General features: G+C 49.0%; 1 protein-coding gene across 3 annotated transcripts in view; it reads right to left on the reverse strand.

Moving 5' to 3' along the window:
* Positions 1 to 25,581, reverse strand: part of TBX5 (T-box transcription factor 5) — a 125,807-nt gene that overhangs the window by 48,468 nt on the left and 51,758 nt on the right. The window contains exon 1 of one of the 3 annotated variants that reach the window (XM_084491697.1): positions 15,412 to 15,549. The exons of the other annotated variants lie outside the window; for them this stretch is intronic. The gene's annotated coding sequence lies outside the window, so the exon portion shown is untranslated. Of the gene's footprint in view, positions 1 to 15,411; positions 15,550 to 25,581 lie in introns of those variants that run through there. 3 annotated transcript variants of the gene reach the window in all.

Here is a 25,581-nt window from a genome sequence, read left to right on the forward strand (position 1 = left end):
TCACGAAGTACAGAGAACTGTATGCTCACACTTTTTGTCACTCCATTTGCCATGCGTGCTTTCCCTGCAGTGGATTGGAAGGAGATGATGCTCAGGTTCCCCTTGGCCACTCTGTGGCTGGGAGAAAGACAAACCCCATGAAAACAGGCAAAGATCTGGCCCCAGTGACTGGGGACCCACAACAAGCTTCAGATCCAGCCTTGAGGCTCAGCAGGTTCTGAACACGGAAGAACTGAACCCTTCCAAAGTCCAGACAGATACCTCAAAGCCAAGCCAGCTTTCACAGGTCTTCATTAAAAAGGGTGACACTCAAGCGCGTCCTTTAATACGTTTTTCTCACAGAGAGGAATGAAGAGTGCATCAGTTCCAAAATCAAGTCCCCAGTAGCAGAGCAGCTCGATACTGACGCAGGAATTTTGGAAAATAGCTCATGATCCCTCTTCTCACTGAATTTTCCCTGCACCCAAGAGGAGCACTCAAATTAACAAGAGATCACCAGCAGGGAAAGCCGTGTGGCTGCTGCTCTGCGGGAGCAGGCTCTGGAGGGGATGCGCACGGTCCTGTCAAAGCATCAAGTTCACCCTCCATTTAAATGTCACACTTAATGTAAATAGTGCGACCTCCTCTTCTCCTCACCCAGTCCAACCCGGGCTATTTTTATTTCTTTTATGTTTGCTTGTACTTAACACTGACTTTTGCTTTTAGCCTCTTCTTTCCAAATACTCATGCACATATATATATATATAAAATCCTCCTATTAAAAATATTGATGCCAACACTCAGCAACACTTGGCTCTTTGACTGTAATGGCTTAGCTGTCATTAAATCTTGTCTTTTTTGGTTTTGCCATGATAACTGGGCAAGGAAAGAGCTGGTGGGATTTGGGAAGGGCAATGTGGGCTGGGAGGGCTGGCACAGGGCTGTCCCTTCCCCTGCAGCAGCTCCTAGAAGGATCATGCTACTCCTGGCTCTCAGCAGGCAAGAGAAGGGAGCCTGCAGTAAGACTCCCATCAAAGCCAAGCTGCCAGAAAGCTCAGCCTGCTCAGCAGCCAGCCTGAGCATCCTGACAGTGAATTCAGAAGGAAGCATGTCCTGGATGCCAACTGAGAACAGACTGGGGGCCAGGAGGAGCCGTGAAGTTGCACCTCCACTTGAACCAACTCCTGTCTCAGAGAATCACCACTGGGCAGCCAGGCACACACAAACCACTGCTGCTCACAGCGCTGCCTCTGCCAGAGGTTTTCTGCCAGCAGATTTTGGAGGAGAAGCACGCTGCTGGACCAAAAGCCACAGCCCTGCCTAGGCTGCCTGCAAGCCACTGTCCTGGGGACAAAGCTGAAACAGAGAGGAGGTCACCGGGCGGAGCAGGGAAGATGTTCAGTAGGGCTGCATCCTCACTCTATGGAAGTCCCCAGCTGCAGACCCCCTGCCCCAGCTTCTTGTCCCACAGCTGCACCAGGGAGTGCTCACAGCACCCATGGCACTGGAAATATCAGTCCTCTGCACGCACCACCACTATCACGATACAACCAATAGTTAGGTGGCCACTTCAACACCACTGGGCTGCAAATACCTACAGCCCTGATGGTCCTCCATAACCCCGAGTGTAACAGCTGCGGCTCATCCCGTTGGGTAGCTCCTGAGTTGGTTTTGGTGGTGTCTGTGCAGTCCCTAGTGCATAAGTGTCCTTATTACACCTGGAACCAGCACACGTCCCATGCTCGCAGGCAGTACCAAAGCAGTTTCCTGGTGAGCTCTGGGCACAGGCCAGTCATGTCAGCACCAATCCCCACATCTGCCAAGGGCAGTTGTGCCTAAGACACCAGCCAGGAGCTTGGAAAGTCCAAGCCCAATGGCTCTGTGCCATTTAGGGCCATGCTTTGAAGAATGGTGTGCCCTTTCATAATACAGCAGTTTAGGATCTAAGAGATTAAGAAGCATCTGCTCGTGCCTTCCCAGCCCTGGTCTTGACTCTATCCAGAGCATATAGCTGGCTACATTAGTAATGCTGGAGACTCAGCAGCCCTTTAATTTGGGTAAGCCTTCCTAGAAAACACTCTAAAATCTGTATCCTTCTACAGACACTGTTAAACTGCAGCCTAGATAGCTCTCACTGCAATTACTGCCATAACCAAGAGTAGAAAGTCAAATCACAGAGAAGGAAAAAAGAGAAACTGGGTTGGGACTGCAGGAAACAGAAGCAAATTTGCCCTAAGAACAGGTCCTTCAGTATCCCTCAGTTAGATTTAAGTGGCACTTAGGACTTTTACAAGCTCTGTGCATCACAGAAAATTTTGTGTGAAGCAGAGAGGAGCTGCACTGTGCAAAACCCACCACAGCAGATGTACCAACACCAAGCAGGGCTCCTCAGACCAGGACCTCAAGTAAACCCTCCACAAAGCTCTGTCACCCTTTCAAAAGGCTGAGATTGATTGTAAGCCATAAATCCAATACACCCTAGCTGTCTGGGGACCCTGGTGAGAGAAAAAAAGAGCTCCAGCTGAGCAATGCCTCTTCCCCTGAGCTATCTGGGGTACCTGCAGAGGGGCCTCCAACCAGGTTGTGGTGGGATGGAGCCACCTTACTCATTGCTGCATTTCTGCAGAATAAAAAAATAAAATAGCCTTTCAATTTCTACTTCTACGGGAAGTCCTTAGTGCACATTTGGCGCAGTTTACAGGATGATGATGACAATGTGTTTCTCCTAAATAAAATCCATTTTTAAAGACTACATGTGCAATTACTTTGGGTTTTGGCCCGTATTCAGGAAAGAATTTCCCCTCGGGTCAGATTTGGCAGGGGCTGGTAAGGTTTTCTTGCTTTCCTCTGTAGGGTGGGCCATGGTCCACTTCCTAAGATCATCTGGACATTTTCACCTAACAATTTCCCTGCTACTGCCGGGACCTGGGACACTGGCAATGCCCTTGATCTCTCCTGCATGTTAGAGTTTTTGTGGCTTTTGGTCTTTTGTACTAAGGGTCTTAAATTTGTTATAGGGTGTTGGGAAGTGTTTTATGGCCTGCAGCGTATGCAGTGGATGTTCTGGGGACCCCTCTGGATTAAGCGGCTATTACATGGTCACCTGTAATTGTGAGCGCCTGTGCTCGGTGATGCAGGTGGTCCCTCCCCGTGCTGTCACCCCTCCCTTACCTTCCAGTAGCAGGGCTCTGACGTCAAACTAAGGGGGAACTGCGCATGCAGCAAAGTCACGTGTGACATCCCTCCTCTCTTTTATTTGAAGTGGGATGCTTATAAACCAAGGTGATGGGGGATATTAGGATAATAAACAAGGTTGAAGCCCTGGGAACTGGGAAATTACAAAACCTGGGCTCCGCTCCTGTCTTGCTACTGGCTGGCTGCATGGGACCCTTCCCTCCTTCACAATCCCTTGGCTAGGCATTTAGCCCACCCTGGTTACACCAGGATCCCTCTGAAATCGAGAGAGAGACTGGGGAGGGTATTTTGTCCAGTCCTAAGACACCTCCTAAAGCAGTAGGGTTGACTAGCCCCTACCCAACCACTGAGAGCACAGAGAGCCTAGACAACCAGCTTAAACTTTCTGATTTTTTGATGTCTTAGCCCTGATAAATGCACACGATGAGCTTAGCACTGTGGTTCTGACCTTAGCTGGGTCTCCACAACTCCTGCAGAGCAGGTGACCAGGACAGATTCATCCCTATTAAGTGCCAGACCTTTGAAACCAAGCACAGCATCAAGTGGTACAGTGTGAAGCTTCCTGCTGGGTGACATGGGTACAGATTTCTGTACTCAGTTCATTCCTGGTTACATCATTAATTCATCCATGCAGCAACACCCCAGTGCAGAGAATAGGATGGGTGCTGGTACAGCACTGGTTGTGTCCAGCAATGGAAGGAGAACCAGACAGACAGACATCCTGCATGGCAAACTAGTCTGAAATCACTAAATTTAAGCCCAGGCAAAAAATACCTATGGATCAAGATTACTTTATGGATGAGGCTTCATCCTGAAGCTCATATCTGCCTGATCTGGGTGCTTCTTGTGACAGCAGTGCTGCTGATAGCACACTGTGCTCCTGAGAGACCTACACTTGCCCACAGACAGCGTTGGGATTGTCTCCAGAAACACAAAATACCCAAAGGACCGAGCTGCTGTGGCTTCCTTGGGATTCAGGGGGTCTGTGCACAAGCCCTTGGCTATGTCCCGAACTTTGCTTGTGCAGACACACTGTACAGCTGGGAAATCTGGTCCAAAATGAGCAACAGAACCCCCCTCCCGCTCCCAGCTCCAATGTGCAGCACAGATATATTTCCCCCTAATCCTCCAAAGAGAAAAACAAACAAGCACACCAATGCCAAAACATTAACTACACCCCAAATTACTCAGACTACTGCTAATTAGTATAAATTTACAGCAGCTGCACTACTGGAAGTGAGCTCAGCCTTTAGCCCTGGAAATTACTAGGGAGTATAATTTTTTACAGTTTTTTTTTCCTGAACTTATAGAAATCTACAGGAATGTTCCAGTATACTAACTAACTTCATCAGCATTTCTAAGCCTTCTTTATTCTGTGCATACTGGGGTAACCATCAAGTTTGCAGGCATGAAATCCACAAATGCATTCACTCTCAAAGACTCCTGTACGCAGCAAGCTCAGCGATGTATGTCCGGAGAACCACATAGGAGAGGGTGGGGAGCTCCCCAGCCTGATTTCTTACACCTCGTTCATCAGCTTGTACTGATCAGCACAGATCAATGCTGAAGGCCTAGGAGGTGTTCGTCGTATTTGGATTTCATTTCTCCATTTCCTTGTGGAATTACCGAGCAGTAATTTTCTGTGTGCGCTATGAAGGCTGGGTCTCAGCAGAATACGATGCAATGCGTTTTCTGGCAGGAAAAGCTCGAGATCTGTTTGTCACTGCTCTTCAGAAAGGTGGGAAGGTGCTCTGGGTAATGCTAGCCTGGAGTGGGGCCTTCCACCTGCCCATGCACGTACTCATCTCAGTGGGAGAACTTCTACAGTAAGCAAAATACAACCATGAACCTAACTGACCAAAAGATTATTCTCCTATCTTGCATCACCAACCACTCCAAGCTAGTAGGCTTCCCTTCCTGAGCAATCCTCATATGTTTAGATCCCACTTACTGCTCCAAAGCCAGAGGTAGGAACATACAAATTGTATTTGTCCTTAAAAAATTGGTCCTGGAATAACAGCAGGTAGGCAGACAGGTAGGCAGACAGACAGACATGATGATAAGCTATACATCTGGCATGCAAGTATCATGGCAGTGGAATTACCATTCCCCAGCCAAGTTTCACGCTTTGGGGAGTTGTTTTGACGTGCTGTCAATGCAGCACCAGAATAACCTGATTTATTTCCCTTGTTCTCTTTGAAAAAGTCTATTTGGTGCCATTTATTTTGCACTCACTTACTCGCCATCCTATCAGGAGGCGGGAGGTCAGGGGGGTCACTCCTAAGAGAGTATCATGTTCTGTACAGAATAGAGAAAACGCTCTACGTTAGTGGGAAGGGAAGAATTCATGCTGGGGCCTCCTTTCAGCCTCTGCTCTCCCACAGTGGGCTCGTATACCTCTTCCCTTCCCACATCCTTGCTCTTCCTTTCAAATGGAAAAGCCAGGACCACTTTTGCTGTTATCCCACCAGCAGAAGTCCCCCCCTGCTTCAAATAGCCTGCTTCAGTTTTGCTTCATTTGAGCCTCCTCCGATCCTTGGCTGAGAATTCTCAGGGTTCCCATCTCCATCCATCCTCCCCATATCACACAATAAAATCCTCTAGGCTTTTCTGCCTTCGCATATAAAACCCATGTCACGTCCCAAGCGGCTGTAAGAGGAACTGAAGCCACAGCAGCAAACAGAAGAGGGACGCGTTGATAATTTCAAGGGGGATCGTTATAACAGGCCAAGCCATTTTTAGGCAGAAAGGATATGGTGCCTAGACACGCTTGCAAAAAAAGTACTCATGCCTAGTTCACGCATCAGCCGTATGCCAAGACAGCAAACCTCACGCAAACAGTTGTGACAACAGACCTTCTGCCGAGGCATGGAGAGCCCAAAAAACACAGCAGCAGAAAATGGGCTTGGTGGGCTGTCGATCAAAGTGCCATCACTGCAAAGCAGACAGGCGAGAGAGAAACCACGAACGGCTACGTGACCTTTTTCTTCTGGAACGTGACACGGATGGGCAAAGCTGGCGCAGGAGTGGAAACAAGAAGTCAGAGGCTGATAGATGCAGCAGGAGGAGCAGCCTGCTGAAGCGGAGAGCCCAGGCAACTGTCCAAGCCACTTGACTCCAGCAGCAGAAGCTCAAGACCTGCTCAGTAGCGAGGCAGGATCTCCCTCCCACTAAATATCGCCTGTTTTATCATCGCCTCCTGCACACAGCTAGCCCCGTGCACTCTTTACTCACTGTTACATCAGTCAGGACTATTGCCTACACGTCCTACGAGTGCGGCTACAGCTCTAGCAGGACAATTTTACCCAGCGACTCTTCACCTAGCACCTTTGCTTTGTTTAGTTCATTAATTGAGGAACATCTAAGCTCGGTACTAGGGGGTGACTGGCCTGGGCATTAGATCATGGAATAACACGAGCTCCATGCACAGCTGAGAGCCAGCACTTGACACCTGCCTTCTTCCATCTCCGCAGCCCAGTAATTCTGCTCTTGCAGCCTCCAGGCCTCCGTTCCGTTAATCACCCTCACACTTGATAGCTACTGCCCAGCCAGCTGTCCTAATGTTTCCAAACACATGAACCCGCTCCCCTGGTCCTCCGCATCAAGGAATGAGCATTGCACTCGCCACGTTGTGCGTGTCTCGGAAATCAGCGGAGCACTGGAAGAATTATGTACGGCTGAGATAAGTGCAGAGGCAAAGCACTGACATTTATGCAAAGATCTCCCTCACCCAGGCTGAGCCAGCAGCTGAAAAGGCAACCTAGTCGTCTCCAAAAAATCATTTTAAGATTGGGGAAAAGAGCCAATGTTCAAGAATCAAAAGCAAATATCTATAAGAATAATAAGAGCACCCCAGAAGTAGTCAGAGTGCCCAGGACTGGGAACATAAAAATAGCCATAAAGTCCAAGGGAAAAGGGGGAGATATTCCAGCATGCACACTGCACAATTCCCCCTGGAAATGCAGACGGGTTTGCTTCATTTCCTCTTAAGCTTTTGCTGAAATATCAAGCAGCACAAAAGACCCCTATTTGCTCTGAGAATACAACTGTTGAGTGCATAAGCTCTCTCCACATCACGTTAGGCACATTTCCATTCAGCAACCAGCCTCTTTTGACTCCCCTTCCTATTTCAAAAAAGAGAGAAATCTGAACTGAGGAGCTGGTTTTGACAGTCCTTTATTTGCAAATCTGCTTGTCTTTCAAAGGCATTTTAGCTAGGAAACTACACTGAATGAGAACACAAAGCTCTCACCAATTCTTCCATCTGTCTAGAGCAAGACTTCCCCAGAGGAGGAACCGAGCTTGTCAGGGAGTTGCTCTCCCCCTGCTCCCCACTGACCTGCCCTCTTCTCCCTTTCCCACTATCCAGCCCGAGCTCTTCCACATCCTTGTTATTTAAAATCCAGCTGTCTCTCCTACCCAGACCTGTCTCCTCTTCCACTCCCAGAGCTGCATAAGGACCATTTCCTATTCCATGCATTCCCCTTAAACAAAATCCAAGTTAGAAGGGACCCAAAGCAGCTGAAAACCTGAGGAAGAAGAACAGATGAGCTCTTAGGTCAGCTTTCAGGCCACTAGTCAAGGGTCACACCTGATGGCCACTGCCGTGAATCAAGGAAGGGATGAGGGGGTGGCAGGCACCTTTTGCACCAATTCTGACCCAGGAGCAGGGGCAGATGACAGCTACGTGGTGCTTAACAAACACCAGGTTGCTGGAGATCCCTAAACTGAATGAATACCTGAATGCACTCACTAATTACTATTTTATTACCATGTTTTAGTTGCCTCAAAGGCTTTGGGAGCACGCGAAGGGATTAGTAAACAATGTTTTCCTTTGTTAACCTTTCTGTCTGCTTTACGCTGCTCTGCCAAGATCCGACATCCTCCAAAACAAACAGAACATAATGAAAAAATACAGACCTCATCAGCCCCGTGAGATATTGAAACAGGAGTGGTGTAAAAAGACTCAATCGTGTTAAACATTTGATGGATACAGGAGAATATCTCCAGCATTCCCATTGCAGGATCTTTTATGAGCAATCAATAATGTGGGACTAAGGGACTTGCAAGACCCTACAGGTGTGATTTTGCGTGATTTTCTGCAGCTCAAAGGCTATTCTGTGCTTCCTCAGCATGGCAGGGCTGGTAAAACTCTCAGGGAAACTTCAGTGTACTGCAGCTAGCACCACTCCACCTATTTACCTTAGACCATGGGGGATCCACAGAGGATGTCCCAGTAGCCTGAGCAGGGCTGTCTGGCTTGCTACGTGGTTTTAATCCTCGCTGCCCTGTGCTGAACTGCACAATCCTAGGCAGCTCAAACACCACAGCCCACTTTCCTAATGGCTTTCTGTGAAATACTGCTATAAGGGACACCTCAGGCATGGAATAAGGCAGTGCTTTTGGCAGATAAGTTGTCTTCAAGACAACTTTCCCATTAAGTCGTGGATCTGCGGTCAAGCACTGACAAGGATGGCAAAGGGCAAGAGTATAGGCAGCTCCTGAGATGAGAAGGGACCCACAGAAAGTTTTTCTGCCCTCCTGCAGGATGACAACAGCTTCATGCAGCTGGGGCAGCTCTAAGGTGACCTCATTCAGGGCTAATTTTCTCTCCCTAATTCTGTATTGTTGCTGCAGCCCTGTTTCTTGCCAGTTTGCAGAGTGAGCTGGAGCCTCAGTGCCCAAACCCCGAAGTCCTGCTGAGAGCTTTCTCCTGCCGCCGAAAGTCCCTTCATCATCCTTAAAACTAACATAAAAGCGGCCGAGGTTAATATCAGAGAAGCCAAACTATAAACTGAGAATTACGCTTTAGCCTAAATAAATCATCGCCTGCAAGGCTGGGTGGGGAGAGGAGGGGGAAAGCTCTGGAGCGTTGCTGGGACCAGGGAGCACCAGGACCCCCCCCGGGGGCTGGCAGAGGGGGATGCAGGATGCCAGCACCGGGGATGCGCACCCGAAGGCCTCATCCTGCTCAATGGGAGAAACCTCCCTGGTGCAGCCCTGCTTTGGGGATTCGGCTCCCTGATGGAGAGCCTCTCCCCCCACCCCAGGGCCGCTTCCTCTCTCCCTGCGGGAAATGCCCCTCTAATGATTCCCCTGCTCTGCAGTTTGTCAGGCCGGCTGACTTCAAGCCATCCTGCATCTGTTTCGCCTAGAGAGCCGCGCTCGCCTACATTTTAATAAACCCTATAATTTACACATTTCCCTCATACCCTGTAATTTCACCACCCCGAGACGCAGCGAAGGGAGAAAGCGCAGAGCTGCGAGTGCTCGTGGAAAGAGCTGCCAGAGAATCAGAAATAAGTAGAGGGCTTAAATCTGCAGCAGTAAAATAATCCAGGGGAGGGAGCCAACAATGACTGAAAAATAAACATCTCCCCCTGCACAGTCCGCAGCCAGCCCAGCTCCTCGCAGCCGCCTCTGCCAAGAGATCGGGTGCGCTGGGAAACGCGCCGGGGGACTCCGGGAAAAAAAATTGACGTGGGTTATATGGACCCCTTTTATAAGGCAACTGTTAGCGGTAACTAAGTTTAAATTTATATGTTCAATAAAGTCTCTCTCTTTTTTTTTTTTTTCTCTCTCTTCCCCCCCCTCCCAAGTGCCAGAACCTCTCGAGGAAGCCGACACACGCTTCCCATTTGAAAATGTGTTATTTGACCATTTTTATTCTCTGCTTTTGTTCTCGGGGCAGCAGCCCCTCCAAATGTGAGGGGGGGTATTTCTGCACCGAGATCAAAGCGGCCCTATGTATACACACACTCTTGCAAATTATGTATTTGTGATCAAGTAACGCAGCATCAGGAAAAGCTAGGCGGGCATGTGGGAGAGCGAGATATTTACACAGGCCTGGTCAGAGGCAGAGGCATTATTTTAAGTGTTGCTTGCCAGTGCCAAGTCATCTGTTCACATATATGTGTGTGCGCGTAAAGATGATGGAGAGACCATCTCGCCAGAGCCAGGAAATTCAGCATTAACCCCCCAATTCCCCAGCATTTCCTACGTGGCCAGGACTCCTGCCGTGCTCCAAACCCGCTTGTCCCCCACTCCACTCGTGGTCGGACACACACTGGCCCCACTTGCTTCCCCAAAAGTAGCTTTATAACCCACATAAAGAAATATGTATATTTCCCCTATAAAGGCATGGCTTAACCAGAGAATTTCAGGGTTTTCAACATCAGAGAAAGATTAAAAAAAAAAAAAAAAAAAAAAGTAAAGAAAATAAAAGTAAAGAAAAGGAAAAAAAATGATATCTAGGTTGTGCTATGGACTCTATAGATGAGAAATTAAATACTGCCTCCCGAGCTCGGGGCAAGCAGGGTAAAAAGCAGAGGATGAGGCGTGAGAACGGGGCCAGAGCTGCTGCATATCCCTGGGGGTGGCCAGGTGGGGGGGCATCCCAGGGCACCCCAGGGCAGACCCCGTGGGAAGCCGGCGAGCTCCAAGGCATCGGAAAGAGGAGCAAGAGAGAAGCCAAGTCTGGCAGCGCGTTTACGATGTAAAATCTCGATAAAACTTACGCTGAAAATATTTCCAACCCAAGGAGGGCTTGGGAAGGGAGCTCAAATGGACTCGAAATGTCCTTTGCAGGCGTGCGGCTGCAGGATGTTCGAAGGAGGGGGGGATAAATGTCCTCGGGGGAGGCTCTGAAGCTGAAAAAGCCTCTCCTCTGCGCCAAGCCCAGGAGGCGCAGGCAGCGCGCAGCGGCTCCAAAATACGGCGCAAGGCACGGCGCAGCACCCCGGAGCTTGGCGCAAGGCAGGGGAACGGGGAGACCTCCCCAGCACCCCCACGGGAAGGGAGCCCCCACGGCGAGGAAGGGGGCTGCGACCCACAGCGGTCCCGTGCGCCCCCTTTCTCTGCCCCAAAGCGCCCCCAGCAGCGCGGAGCATCCCCGGCGACACCGCGCACCCAGCCCCGGCCGGCTGCGGGGCTTCTCCCCCCACCCGCTCCTTCCCCTCAATCTGCATTATTATTAGCAGTATTTTATCCTAGGAAAAACAAACGTCTCCCTCCTTTCCCATCACACGCCGGGGGGGTAGGGGGTGGCAGGCCCAGATAACAAAGCAGCTGGTGTGGAACGAAGTTGTAAGGAAATAATTGATATGTAATAAGGCTGAGTGAATCTATCCCAAAGAAAATATTGCGTAAGCGGTTATGATTAAACATGCCCGGGCGAAAGGCGCTCTCATAAAGGAGTAATGGAGCTAAGGAAACAAATGATCATTGGGAATGTTAAACACAGAGGGGCATTTCATCACACAAACATAAATTCAGCTTGAAAGAGACTTAGGAAAAAAAAAAAAAAAAAAAAAAAAAAAAAAAAAAAAACACCACCACTACCACCTCCCCTTTACCCTCAGGTTGTGCGTTGGACGCCGTTTGATGGTGCTGGGAGCTGCGGGCGACCCCGCTGGCCGAGGAGGGCCCGATCCTGTCCCTCGCTTTTAGACCAGGCACAAATGCGATTTTCCCACCCCACGAATAGATTTTCCCATTCCACGAAGGGATTTTGTCCCACCCCACGAAGGGATGCCCTCACCCGGGCAGCGCCTCCTCTTTCCCTCTTCTATCCCAAATCCAGGCCCTTCCCGACTTTTTGTTAACGAGCGAAAATAATAAAAGAGATCGAAATTATCTCCCATAAACGAAAAACAGAGCAACCAAACGGCCGGGCCCTCCCTTCCTTTTCGCCTCGCTCCCCTCTCCCGAACAAATCCCAGCTCCAGGCATGGAGCGCATCCGCCTGGTGGGAAATCTGCGCTCCTTATTCCCAAATCTCCACCGCTTGACTCGTTTCTAGCTGGCGGTTTTACAGGCGGCAACGTGCTCTTGGCTGAAGCCCTGGCAGTCAGGCACAGGAGCCCGAGCTCGGAAATTCGTTCAGAGAGAAATAATTTGGTGTGGGGATGTTTGAGCTGGGGAGAAGGTGTCCAAGCACAGCCGGGGACCATTCCTCCAACACCACCGCACCTGGCTGCAGACGCTGGTGGGGTGCGGGAGGGTTATCGGGCATTTCCACCCGTGCTGTTATCAACCCAAAGCAGAGCAATTTCCCCCTCCAGCCCCAAAACGGGCACCCCCCTCTGGGCTGCGGGACCGGCCCTGCGCTCCCGGCCCCGGCTCTTTGCGAGACCGCGGCTTCGTTTGAAGCAAAAAAGAAAAAAAAAATAAAAGAAAAAGAAAAGAAAAAGAAACGAGAAAAAGGGGGGGAGGAAGGAGAGAGGAGGGAGATATTTGTGTAACAACTTGAAATAATTTACCCCAGAAAAAGGAAATCTGGGCAAGAGTTTATCAGGCAGTTCCCTTTGCCAGCATGTTTAAAATGTATAAGTAATTTTAAAGTGTGTCTTCACTTAATATATTTTCCCCTTTCTCCTTCAGATGACAAGGAAGACCAGTGATTGCAAGATGTCTACAGATAGCGCCCTTTAAGAGTTTCCACATTGTATGGTTAGGGGAAAAAAATGTGTTTGTGGTTCCTACGTCCCTCCCGACAACTTTCTTATACTCGTCTCGTTTTATGGCTCCTATTGTTCGGGCTGCGCACGGCGGCTTTTCCTTTTCACTCGTGTCCCCCCCCCTTCAAATCGGGACCCCTTGAGGGGGAGGAAGAAATTCTAGGGTGTCCGTGTGTGTCTAATGGGAAAGAAAAGTATTTCCTTTAAAAACACGCTAAACCAAAAAGAAATCCCCCAAATCCGTGTCCAAAGCGACTCCCAGCAGCTCCAGGTCTGCCAGCAGTTCGGGTTTGGATTTAACGAAATATTTCGGGGGCTGGTTGGGGGGAGTTTTAGAGAAAATCACCGAAGCCCCATTTTGGTGGAAAATAAAGCAGTTTACGGGCAACATTAGCAAGGGTCCCATTTTCTTTGCAGACGTGAAGCCGGGCTACGAAGGGACAGAGCTGCAGTGGCCTCGGTGCGAAAAAATATTATCAGACTTGCTACGAGCTCGAGTGATAAATTACAACGGCTTCGTCACACAAGAAAAAGCAATTTTTTTCTTTAGGAAAAAAAAAGACAGAATTTCTCTGTTTTCGACACGGAAAACACTTCTTTTTTCCTTTCCCCATAATTTAAAACACAAACGCCTCCCGAGCCGCAGAGCTCTTGCATTGCACTTGCCGGAGAAAACACGACGGGGTGAGGGGCTGAGGAGCTTTTGCAGGATTTTTGCAAGGCGGAGGGAAGATGTTCTATTGCAGCTTTCCTCCAAAAGCCGTGTTAGCTCCGAGGGATACCACTCACATCACCCTGTGCTCACATTGAAGCAGGGAAATCACCCGGAGAGCCGGATGAGGAAAGGGCTGGTTCCTTCCCTCGCCTTCGGGGTGAATATTAAACCATCCCGATAAATTATCCCGGGTTTCTTTCTGGGGATGGAGCAGCCTCGTAGGGCACTGGTAGGAAAATTATCCTCGGCTCCAGAAAGGCACGGCTCCCCTGAACCTCGCAGCAATTGCAGCGAGGAGTTTGTGCACAAACACCTCCAGCGGGAGCAGGCAGGAGAAAGCAAAACCCCAAATTGTGTGCCCACGGGCATCCAAAGCAATCTCTGAAAACAGCTGCAGGATCGGGCTCATTAATTGCGAGACATTTGGTTAATTTTGTTAGGTTGAGGAGGATATCGTATATATATATATATTTTGTTGGGTATCATTTGGGATCCTGAATCCAGTTTATCCTGACATCGAAGACATAAGCTGTAAGATGCTTGCATTTTAGGCGCATTCGAAACCTCGATTTAAACACAGCACTGAACCCCTCAGCATGCCAGGGTCTCTACCATCACGTTTCTATCCCGACATTAATTCCCCAGTCACTGTTTTTGCTGCAAACCCGCCCAGAGAAATGCACATTTCCCCCCGCTACAACGATCTGCCTCAGCCCTACACTCTGCTTTAGGGATTTACGAATCCTCGGACGGGTGGGGATGCACCTCCGAGCTTTGGGACGACGCGAAATCGATCGAAACGGGATTAATCCGGCTAACGATACTTTTCCTAAAACTGGAAGAAAATGCCCTATATTCGCAGTCCCTGCCTGCGGACCCCACTCACTTCCAGCAGTAACCGAGTGGCCGGGTCGGGCTTCATATGAATAATGGTTTTCATTATTTTCGAGGTGGGAGGGAAGCAGAAAGAGGAAAGAAATATATATTTTTGCAGAGCTACTTCTTGGACACGAACAAACGCGGAGCTGCAGCGGAGTCCTGCCAGGGCTGGGGGCGGCTCGGGAACAGCTCGGCCGCGTTCCCCCTCCCCCTGGTTGTAGGGTTGGGAGACCCCCAGGCACCCGGTTGCATTTCCCTGAGCTTTGCCCCCCTTCTTTGCCCCGTCCCTTGCAGCTGTCGGGAGGGAAAAGCCAGCCCCACAGCCTCGGTGACAAGCTGCTAATGCGCATCACCCAGAAAGCGTCTTCGAAAAGAGACCAAAAAAGAAAAAAAATTAAAGAGCCAAAACGCCCCAAGCTTTGTGCCACGTACAATCAGGGGGTGCTGGATCCCACCGATGGTGAAGGAAAGGGGAGGCGGGGAAAGGGGGTGGGTTTTTCTTTGATGAATTCCTAAACAATTCCTATTATTACTTTCTTTGCCAACCCGGGGTGAATACGGGGTCCAAATGGCAAGATTTGCCTTTCAAAGAGTAACATGAAATCAAAACACCTGTTATACATTAGCCCTCTCCCACTTCCACCTCCCCTGTAAATGAAATCATTTAAATAAAAATAAAAAAAAAAAAAAAAAAAAGGAAAGCAAAAAATGAGAGAATAAGAGTATTGTTTTTCTCCCTTGACATATGGGACCAGAGCTGGAGAACCGGGCATCATTTAAGGTGAATACATGAATAATAAGGCATTTAGGAAGCAGCTAGATGGCTTCTACCACTGCATCTTCTGGCGCTTTCATATTCAAACCCTGGCAGAGGAAGCCCCAGACCCTCTGCCCACTGCAAAGCAGCCACCACTCTGGGCAGCATCCCCCAAACCCTCCGTGTAGTCCCAAACCTAAAGACAACATCCGCACCTATGCATGGGCACCCCCCTGCCACAGCCAGCGCCTGCCCACCCCATCAGCTCCACCCCACTCCCACCCAATTCTCCCCCACGGATCCCCCCAGCCCTCACCCCACTCGTGTCCAACCCCATAGGGGCCAACCCCAGGCGCAGCCCTAAAGCCTGTGGCCAAGGGAACCCCCAGGCAAGGGGGAACCAGGGGGGCCCAGGGGAGCCCCTTTACCTTGGCAGCAGGCAGGGTCTCATGGGTGCCGAGGCCTGGCAGCAGGCTGGGCTGGCTACCGGCCCTATTTCCGCTTGTAACTACGAGGAGACCCCAAGCCTCTCCTCGATAAGGTATCACAGTGTCTCTGCAGTCCGCGGTCAGCACCTTAGCTCGGAGCTCGGCGGCACCGCTGGCAGCCGTGCTGGGACAGCGGGGAGATGTCGAGGCATTTCTGGGAATAATCACATCACACAAGTGCTTACATTCCGGCTTCCTTTCTCTTTATCCCTACCACCAAGTTTGAAGTCACACCTTCTACCGGATTGTTTAAGGTCTCCGGGTTGGAGTGGGGGTGGGTGGCAGGGAAGGAGCGTGGGGGGGGTGGGGGGTATTGCTGGTTGTTAATCTATAGGGTTCCTCCAGGCCAATAAAAGTAGCATGGTCAGAAATTTCTCCTTTTCAATAGAAACGTCTCCCTTCCTCCCCCCACCCCCCCAACTCCCAGCCTTTTCTGTTTGTTTTGTGCCTGGACTTCAGGGTCTGCCAGGTTGGGAGTCCTGAAAGCTGCTCAGGCAGAGCTGCAAAGGAACAAAAAGACTTTGTTCCCCCCCCGTACAGTCACGTAGGGGTTCTGGTATACGCATACACATCATGGAAAATGCACCTGGAAAGGAGACTTTATAAAAGTATCTCATACACAGGCGCAGGCACCAGGGTAGGTCTCCCAAAATGCAATTCAAGGCCTTAAACCTGCAGCATCCGGGAGGCTCACGCGTGCGCTGGTACAAAAATAAACCACAGCAAACATCTGTGCGCACAGGGACTGAACAGCGAAGTGCTGCTCTGTCCACGCAAGACACCCCTGTACACTTCCAACCCACACTTTGCATATATAGGCAATTATCTTCATTAGCTTTAATTTAAAAACAAAAATCTGGAAGGTGAGTTTGTGGCTGAGAGCTGGATAGCTCAGTGCTGTAAGCAGCTCTGGAAATTCACACCTTTCCTATAGAAAATCACCCACCAGAATCATTTCCATCAACATTTTTCTGCATCTTCCCTCTGTTCTCTCTCCAGATCACCTACAGATTTGTGCTACCATCTGCTGTACGCTACACGTTTGCCTCTCCATCCCTTTCATTCAAGCAGGGACTGGAGATCTACTCAGAAACCTTAAAACCAACCTGGTTACTAATGTGAGTAACAGGTCACCAGAAACAAGCTCTGATGCAAAGTGCTGGCAGGTCACCCGAATCCCCTCTGCTTGCGTTTTATACTAGAGACTTAACTTGCCTCCTGAGCAGTAGCAGTCCAAAAGACACAGGCTGGTTTATAGCTTTTATTCCACCCCCCCCCCAAGATTTTTACATTTTCTCTAAGGTTTTTACTTCTTACAAAAATGGCAACTTTGGGCAGTGGAAGCACTTCTGAGAATATGCCCTGCTGGGGCTGGCCATGAGGTATCCAGTGCTCATGCGGTCTAATGGGGAAGGTAAAATCAAGCAGATGGAGACGAGTGCTACCTGACTGAGAGGCAGAGGGAACTATTGCATGGCTACTGTCAGAGGGCGAAGCCTTTGGCAGTGCCCTTGATCTCGCTGTCACCCTTCCCATCCTTCATTTAGGTCGTTCTTTTCATACTGCAACCACCCTGGGACCGACAACTGCCTCTTCTTCGTGTAGCTCTTGGACTCAACCAGGACCCCCATCACACTGGGACTGCGCTGTTTTCCCATAAATAATTAGAGCATGTGTGCACCATGCCTATCGCCACAAAATCTGGGCTTTGGCTTGGCTTTCTGGTTATCTCCTAATGCCAATAATAATAACAATAATAATAATAATATGAACATTGCTTTGTGGATTCAGACCTGCCAGAAAGGCAGTAAGCCAAGTATTACACTTGTGGGAGGTATCTCGCAGAGTACTCCAAGGATCTTTTGTTAGGTCTGGTCTTATTTAGTATTTTCATTAATAGCCCTGTAAATGGATTACACAGCCCATTAATAAAATTGGCAGATGCTACCCAGTTCAGGGAACTTGTGAAAAGCAAGAGAAGATTTAAAAGGGAGAAAAGAGAAGGTCAGAGAAAAATGGGGGGGAGGGGGGGAGCACAAAATAATATGTGGAAATTAAATTCAGGGAAAGGTGGCTGGAGGATTATTCAAAATCCAGATTCTTCAATTGTGGTTTTATCCAAAATCCAGTAAAAGTAAATGATTAGTCCCAGAGAGAGCATGGGGCAGAAAGGGGGTCTGAAAGCTGCAGCAGCAGCGCTGGGAGGCGCAGGTGCCACGGCAGGAGCGCAGCTCGCACGCAGAGGAGGGACATGAGGGACAGGCAGCCCACAGGCATCTCTTTCTTGCACCTTATTGCTGGGCAATCACCAAGAAACAAAAACAAAGCAAACAAAAATACACAACACTCCTAAAATAACCCATCACCCAGAGAGTTTGAGCCAAACATAAAGAAAAGTTCATGATGAAAGGGGCAGAAACTGCAATTCTGAGGGCAGGAGACATCAGCCAAGGCAAAGAAGCCCCCTTCTTTTGGGGTTCCCTGTGCCTTCACCATGTGTCATTATACAGATCTATTAGAGCAATGATAATGATACAGAAGATACCAGACCACTGCAAATGTGATAGAAACAAAGCAAACTGAGCAGGAAAGGCTACCCGGCTGCCCAACCTTTCCCCTCAGCTTCGCCATGGGCAGCTTGTGGGGCACCAGGGTTGTCCCACAGCCTGAAAATAACACTTCCCAACCATGAAGAGTCTGTGAAGATAAGAGTACACATAGGTGGTGATGTGTGGAGGAAACACACTTGTTCTCCGCCAAGGAGATGCCTGGGATCCTTCGCTGTGGTCCACCTCTTGGCACAGCAGTGACTGGTGGGGACCAAGAGTCCCACTGGGCTAACAAGAGCTAGGTAATAAGCAGCCCAGGAAAGACAAGAAGGCTCAAGGAAGATTAGGCAAATTTAAGATGAATCAGCAGAAAAATCCTTCCAGAAAGCTCCTGTGGGCTGAGAGCAGTGGGAAGTGTTGCAACTCTCCACTGACTGGATATTTAAAATGAGATGGAAGCTCATGAACAAGAAGTGAACTGATCAGATACAAAGAGGAAACAAAGGGGGGGGGGGGAGGATGAAAATACAATCTCATGGGTGTTTCTACCACTTTTGCTTCTGATAGCCATTTCAGGATGTTTAGCGGGATGCAAATCAAGCAGCAGCACAGGCTCTGTGCCTATTCGCATGCCAGCAGAAGAGTTGGGACACCCAACCAGGTGTTCAGGGCCCCTTTATAAGGACAGGTCACTTTATTTAAAACAAAACAGGAACAACAGAGTGCGTTGCACCAGTTGTTCATCTGAAGGGAATCAGAACAAATCCAGTGACACCGTGAAACCTACAGCAACACTGGATGGGGCTGAGGATTTGGTGCATTATTTATTAAAAGGTTATGCATTTAAGTATGCGTCCTGCTTACAGAGACAGGCAGGCTTGTATGCCCAAAGTACCCATGCTTTACACTTTAACAGGTAATTGGATGCTTAACTTTTGAGGATTTGCTATGCTAAAGACTGTGTCTTGATCAAAACCTGCTTCCTTTTATTATATTTTTCCAAATAATAATGGTAACACTACTTCCAAAAGGCAAAGAAGGAGGAGAAATACACTGGACCCAGTTTACTTCTACATTGCACCTGTTTTACATCTCACACAAAAAGTGAATTATACCAGTATAAAACCTACCTGTATCAAACGATTACATCTCTATTCTAATCATAGAATCCCAGAATGGCTGGGGTTGGAAGGGAATTCAAAGACCCGCAAGTTCACGACCCTGCCATGGGCAGGGATGTCACCCACTACTTCAGGTTGCCCAGGGCCTTGAGCACCTCCAGGGATGGGGCATCCACAGCTTCTCTGGGCAACCTGTTCCAGTGCCTTACCACCCTCTAAGTGAAGAATTTCCTCCTAACATCTAATTTAAATGTTCCCTCTTTTAGTTTAAAATTACCCCTTGTCCTATCACTATCTGCCCATGTAAAAAGACACTCTCTATCTTTCTTAAAGTTTTCAATCCTGACCGTTTCACACAAATCCCTAAAATCCCGTCTATTTTAACATTTTCTCCTTCCCTTTCAGCACTTAATATCTAACAGTTCGGGCTTGTTTTTTCCTTTTTTTTTTTTTATACCAGGTCACCACTACAAAATCTTAGCCAAGCTTTTTGAAGCCATGAATATGATTATGGCCTGCTAATGTAAACAGGCAGGAAGGGGTAAAAGAGTTGGTGTGTGTGTGTTTGTGAGAGAGGGAGAAAGGGAGGGAGGGAGAAGAATCCAGATCCAGTTTATAAACATCCATCTCCAGTAATGAGTCCGCTAGGAAGAAATGAAAAATAGCCCAGGCCTGGTAAAGTCAATTAAGTTGCTTTTAAATAAGAGGTTACCCAGAGAGGCCAAGAGTTAACATGTAAAGGCTTATTGCCAGTGCTGTAAAAAATAAAAGGAGGCTTGAATATTTGAAGACATTTGGTTGCTATTATAAACAAGTGGATCTAATAGTGTGGGTACATTCATAGACTAACTGTAGAAGTTGGGCATCTTATAAGGACACATTGAAAAGAAAAACTGCAAGGTTCCCTGGCTAAATAATTCCAAATGGGTCATTATAAAACCACTGATACAACACGTGTGGTTGGGACACAGGGTATTTATAAGGAAAGCTTTTCAAACCAACCAATAATGAGCAGCTAACAACAAGAGCACAGCCAAAGGTGTATGTAATCTGCAGAGAACACATGGCAAAGCTTTACAGTGCAAATTCTTATAATGACCTGGAGAGCAGATGGCCCTGACACCAGTTCAAGCTGCTTGGAAAAAATCAACCAAGGTTTATCACATTCTTGAGATTCAGAATTGGGAAAGTGAGCTTAGTGACGGCACCTTCCAGAGAGAAAGGGGCTGCATTTCAGCGGATAGGAAAAGAAAATAAGTGAGAAGAAAGACATAAGCAGAATAAAGAAGTTCATCTTTTCTCCTGTTTACTCATCTAAAAACTCATCTAAAAGGTCTGAATCTTTCTCCCAAAAGACTTTTTTGTTTGGGTTTCAAGGAAATTACAGTAAGGGGTTGGCAATACTTTCTGCAAAGTAAATTCTTGCAAAGACAAGTAACTTGGAGGTGGAAACATGACATAAGCACAGGCAGCAAAGTCACGTTCTTGCAGAGGTCAGTGCCGCAGTCGGATCTCCACAGCCTCCCCCATGCAGAAGAGCTTCCCAAAACACTGGGGTCTTTTTCCTCTTTCCTTTGAAAATGATGGCAATGGTGCTCTCTGCTCCAACAGCCCCATAAGGACTGATCCATTCCGGCACTGGCTGGGATGCAGCACTTCTATCAATACCAACTGAGCTGTGTTTAAAAGATTTTCCCGTTTTTCAAGGAAAAAGAGTCACAGCTTTAAAAAAAAATGAGAAACAGCCACACCACCATCCCTTCCCAACAGAGACATCTGGCAGAAATATTGACCCAACACAGACCCTGCCTGCCACAAACTGATGGGCAGCTCCAAACTGGCCACCAACAAGACCTATTCATCCTCCTCAGCTTATTTGAATAACTGAACCTCTCCTTACCCTTCACACAACTGTTATTGTAGCATACAAGTAAAAGATGTTAAATGGGGAAATGAGGTCTGAAGAAAGAACAGAGACCGTGTTTTAGGATCCTAAAGAGGCAGAGAGAGCAAAGGATGGAATTTTCAGAAGCACCAACATAAACCTGAGATTAGCATTTGGCTGATCTTAACTACCCAACAGCAGAAAATTGCCCTTACCCTTCTTAGACCAAGAGGGGAGTCTGCTCCAGGTGAGGCTAAAGTGAATTCCCAGGAGACCCACTATCCATGCACGGGACGCACCTCATCAGCATAGCAAAGGGGAATGCTGGCTCAAAATTCCCATTTCAGGATTAAAATCTGAAGAATGGATCCTCAGCGTGGATCATGTTGCTGCTCCTGCCAGGGAGCACAGCACTTATTTCCTGCGTGCTCAGCGAGCAGCGGTGCCGGGGACCACATGCCCTTCCTTCCAGAGCCTCCTGCCTGCCTCACACCCGCCTGTCAGCTGCACGGGAAGGCGAGATCAGCAAACACGAGGTCAAGCGAATTAACGTCACCAGAAAGGAAATGGGGTCAGAGCTAAGCACCCTTCCCCTCACCGACTGCAGGCTGGGAGCATGGATGGGGACAATTAACTCAAGCAGCTTGATGAGGAGACAACATCTTCAGTCCCTTCTCCCTTCGGAGGGAGGGGAAGGAAAAGGGCAGTCACCAGAAACACTGCTACCTTTCTGCACCCATCCAAAGGGCCATCAAGGAATGCAACCCCCTTGTACCTGGCAGCAGACGGAGCCCAGGTGACCCCAGGGCAAAGGTGGGTCCCACACCTCGTGGCCGCCCCAGCTGCCCTCTGGAGCACAGTTTCAGATAGCAGGGGAGGAGAAGTGGTGCAAATCTGCCTCTGTTTGCTCAAGCCACCAGTAAATTAGTGCTGCAAATCTGCCAGGCTGCCCCTGTGGTTTCAGCGAGATTTTTTCTGGCTTTCTGGTCTGGTGTATTATATACACAGGTTTCCTTCCTAGCCCTTGATAAACATTTCTGACCAGCTACTCAGGAGGAACAGGGTGGGGGGAACATTCCCAAATCCCAGTGCGAAAACCCCAGTGCCTCCCCCCTCATGTAAACACTGCTCTTGCCACTGCACAGCTCTGAACAGGGGAAGATCTCTCCAGGCACAATACCGATGTGTGACAGGGTGCAACAAGGGCCAGGCTGGGAGTGAGTGAGTATGCACAGCACCAGGGAATTCCTCAGCTCATTTATGAACTTGTGCCAGCACCACCAAAGCGGAGAGCAGCAAGAGTCTGGAGACACTGCAAGGAAAGGAAGGAGTCCGTGGAGCAAAGACAAGCCAGGTCTATGGAGATGTAACACTAGGTTTCTATAGGTGCCTAAAATTTGGGTCCAGAAGTTGTGCAGAGCCCAAATCCTGTGCTCTAGAGACCCCACAAGCACCTCAAGCCAGCAGACGTGGCTTGGGCACTGCTCCCCATCCTTGCCTGCCACAAGCAGAGGGGGCACTGGTGGTTCTCGCAGAGCTGCCGTGATGGGCTCCACCTGGAGCAAATTCAGCACAAAGACCCAAATAAGGGCTTCCTTGAGTTGTTTGGCAGGAGAAAAGCCCTGTTTCAGCAAAGTGCTTAGTGTCACAGCATCCAGCACTACATGTCATAAGATCTGGGGTCCTTTCCAAGGACTCCAGCTTGGTGTGATCCCCAGTGGGACAAGACCCCAAGCTCAGACCCAAAGGAAAGGAGGTGAGCTCTGTGTGCCTGCGATGCCTTGCTGTTAGTCCCCTTGTCTCCCTTCACAGCTGGAGAATGTTTCGTCCTGCCTCCACCACATTTGGCAGCCTGCTGTTGTTCTTCCAGAACAAAAGTTCTCCCACAGCATGAAAAGGGAAAAAGCTGGTGACCTCACTTGACACAGCCACGCTACTGGACATCAGAGAATCCACAAATGAGATCATCATTAGGAAAGCAACACATGCAGCAAGAAGTTCACTCGAGTAGACACCAGAAAATCTCTCTAAGAATGCATGTTTGGCAACTGAATTTCTTCAGTTTTTGTACTCATTTGCAATTCCAAACATGCTTTTGAGGTCTCCTGTTATAAAGCAACTGGGGAAAAAGGTCACTCACACCATGGTAGGGCTGGTCCACCGTCACTGACATAGCCAGTAGTCTTTCTGTTCATCAGGGAAGAACCACAAGTCATCAGAGTAGTTTTTCTTCAAAATCCTGAGGATAACACCTCATGTGGTATTGTCCATGGAGGCTGGGAGAGTCACGGCACCACAGGAGGTCTCACCAGTACGGCAGGGAGAAAAAAAGGCTCAAGCCCACTCTGGCTGCACTGCTCCCATGTAATATCTGTCTCACAAACTGCTCTCTATACACCTCATCCTTTCTTTCCCCCTCCGGCATCCCCTCCTAAATTCCCCTGCGCAAACACACAACAGCAAGAAGGAAAAAAAGAAACAGAGATGTGTATATGAGTTACAATTTGGCTGCCAGGAAGGGCTGAGTCAGGTCCCGCCACTGGAAAGGACTGGATGGTGTTGTAAATCCTCAGATTCTCCTTCCTCCAGGACAGGAACTGTCTGCTCGACTTCATTCAGACCCCTAGCTGCACCTCCAGCCATCCCTGGGATGCTCTACCTGGGTGGCAGGAAGAGCCAGGAGCCAATTCATGCCTCCTCCTTGGCAGAGCAAACAACTATCACCCTTCTGTGACCCTAGGGAGCCCTGCAGCCCTCTTGGGGGACAAAAAACACCCAGGACCAATGCATGGAGCACCCCGTCCACCAGGTGATGTAGCCTGAGCCCAGTTTTGACATCACAGAGTACCCCAAGGACCGAGCAGCCACCACCTTCAGCTGCTAAATGCCTGGAAAAGGGCAGGGTTTTATTGCGCTTCACCTCGATATAAATAAAATATTTGCCCTTCTTTGGGATGAAATATTTGGATTACATATCTGACATCCGCTGCTTTGTAAATGAAATACACGTACTCGCTCTGCCCATATATTACTGCTCTGCTCCTTGTCAGGCATCTCCCCCAAGCTGAGGGGGAGGCAGGCGGCTGAGCCACCAATTAAAGCCCAGCTCTTGTTAAAGGCACCATTGTAGGGAACGGGGGGAAAAAAATAAAAAGATAATTCTGTCAGCACAGATGTCTCCTACGCTGAGAGGTTTGCAAAGAAATAAAACCCGAGCAGCTATTATACCATTTCCGAAGTTATAGGCTGTAAGAAAAACAGAGTGAAGCAGTTCCCCCACCTATAGGATACCACAAGCCAGTGGGCAGGACTGACAGGCCTGAGTCTTGCTCTAACTGCCTTATCTTCCTAATCCTCTGGATTATTAATAGTAGTAGGGCTGTGATGGAGTCCAGAGGCCACGCCGTGACAGGGCATCACCGTGTGAAGCATCCTACGAGCACACAGGGAGACTTCTCCTGCCTCTCGTGCAGCCAGGGGCAAGGCAGGCATGCAGCTCGGCGAGGTGCCCGGACCCACATGGCACTGCAGTAGTTGTATGGAGAGAACAGCTACTTTCTCCCAAGCCATATCTCATCATATCTAAAGAAGGATTCACATAGATCCTGTCTCATTTTCCCCTCTGTCATCCTTTGTCAACATCCTTCCTTGTCTTGGTCACAGAGCGAACCCACTCTGATAGCAAAGAGAGGATCCAGCAATGAGGTGATCAGCTCAATACCTGATTTGACATAAAATCCAGTCTCTGCCCTATTTTCTACAGGTTTGGTCTGCCATCAGACCAGCCAGCTGAACCTGTTCACCTCACCTTGTGAGGTCTGGTGCAAGGGAAGCGGTGAGAGCTGAGCACGGGGAGCAAGGCGAGGGAAGGATTAGCCTACCCCTCTGCACAGCAGCTTGAGCTGAGCTAGGACATCAAACCACGCACAAGGCTGGTGAGAAAAAGCAACAAACTGAGTTTAATGAAACTACCCACAGTATGGAAGGGGAGTCGCTGCTCCACTCTGTTTTTTCCTAATTTCTCTCCCACCAAAACACCTAAAGCATGTGGTGAGCTGTATACAGGAGCATAGGGATGTAGGCAAGGAGCAACAGCATCTGCCCTGAGACCAAGCATGTGGGTCCTAACATATGGCACATACAGACCTGGGAAGAGTCATTACCGCATGTCCTGGCTCTGCTCACCCATAAGACTGGTCCTGAGGACTGCAACATCCCATTGCTAATGCCAAAGACAAGAACGGGATGGGCTAGGAAGGACAGATGCCCTCTAGGGTAGGACTTCTGGTTCTTAAAAACAAAGGAAAAAAAACTAACCATGCTTTCTAAGGGCCTGGAGCAAGGGCAGCAGTAAGAGGAATCTGATCCTGCTCCTCCAGCCTCACTGGGACTCTCCAGGAGGATCCCAAACATCTTCCAAATATTTCAAGTGAAAACCTAAAATCCATCAGGATCTCACAGCAATGCCAAACCTCTGCCTGCCTCCTGCCCACCTCTTCCTCCCCCTCACTGCTTTAGGGGGAACCTTCTTGCTTGCTCCTAGCTCTGCTCACCC

The sequence above is a fragment of the Aythya ferina genome (assembly GCF_964211825.1).
Source record: "Aythya ferina genome assembly, chromosome: 17".
Taxonomy (NCBI): Eukaryota; Metazoa; Chordata; class Aves; order Anseriformes; family Anatidae; genus Aythya; species Aythya ferina.